This window comes from Eimeria mitis, genomic scaffold (assembly GCF_000499745.2).
Source record: "Eimeria mitis Houghton genomic scaffold, Emh_scaff1412, whole genome shotgun sequence".
In the NCBI taxonomy this organism is placed as follows: domain Eukaryota; phylum Apicomplexa; class Conoidasida; order Eucoccidiorida; family Eimeriidae; genus Eimeria; species Eimeria mitis.
The window spans coordinates 6,228-7,590 of record NW_013569118.1 but is presented as its reverse complement, the minus strand read 5'-3'; positions in this window follow the sequence as shown (position 1 = coordinate 7,590).

Below are 1,363 nucleotides of genomic sequence, written 5' to 3'. Positions count from 1 at the left end.
TGCTGCTGCTGCTGCTGCTGCTGTTGCTGCTGTTGTTGTTGCCGCTGCTGCTTCTCGTGCTGCTGCACCTGATGCAGTTGATCCTGTTGCTGCTGCGTTTGCTGCTGCTGCTGCAGCTTGTTTGTTGCTGCTGCAGTGGCTGCCCCCCAGGGGCCCCTCCATGCTTAACTATGGGCCCCCTGGGGGCCCCCCACGGGCCTCTGCCTGTACCCAGTTACTACCGGGGCCCCCCGAGGGGGCCCCCCCTCTCTCTGGGGGCCCACCTCCTGCTGGGGGGCCCCCCTGACCTAGGGGGCCCCCTTGCAGCCAGCGGAGTACCTCGAGCCTTTACTTCTTCTTTTTAGGGTTTAGGGTTTAGGGTTTTATTTTTTATATTGACGATGAGACGCTGCAGCCGACACACCATCCTTTGGGGGCCCCCCTAGGGGGGCCCCCCACCTCCCCCGGGGGGCCCCAAGGGTACAGTTGGGGGCCCCCAGAAGCAGCGAGCAGCAGCGGGGGGCCCCCGCTGCAGCTCTATAAGCAGTAGAAGGGTTTAGTTCTTTTGTTTACTGCCACAATATAAAAAACAACAAACACACACAGGGGCCCCCCGAACCCTACCCTGCACCGGCATGGGGGCCCCCCCCGTACCCAGACCCTTGGGGGGCCCCCCTGGTGTAGGGGGCCCCCTCCGGCCCTTGGGGGCCCCCTGGGGCCCCCATACTGCTGCAGGGGGGCCCCTACACCAAGACAAGGGTTGCTGTTACTTCTGTGTTATATAAACTTCTGCTGAGCCAGGGGCCCCCCTTTGACAGTCCTTGGGGGCCCCCGGGGGGCCCCCGGGGGCCCCCCGGGGGGGCCCCCCTGGTAGCAGCGCAGGGGCCCCTAGGAAGCCCTAGGGGCCCCTGGGGGCCCCATCGACAGAGCTGTATATATTAAGCAGATGATTGCGGTGTATAGGCAGGGGCCCCCCAATACAAAATTAAATTTGCTGCAGCAACTGGGGGCCCCCAGAGAGAGCAGGCTGAGACGATAGCTGCTGCTGCAGCAGTGACAGCAGCAGCAGCAGCAGCAGCAACAGCGGAGCAGCAACAACAATAGCAGCGGCAGCAACAACATCACCAGCAGCAGCAGCAACAGCAGCAGCAACAGCAACAGCAGCAACAGCAACAGCAGCAGCAGCAGCAGCAGCAACAGGGGGATAAAAAATTAATTTATACAGCTGACAGTTCAGGTGTATAGACACATCAGTGTTGGGGTGTACAGGCAGCTGCATATACTAAAATAAACAGCAGCAAATACTCATCACTCGTTCAGCAGCAGCAGCAGCAGCAGCAGCAGCGGCTGCTGCTGCTGTTACAGCTGCTGCTGCTGTTGCTGA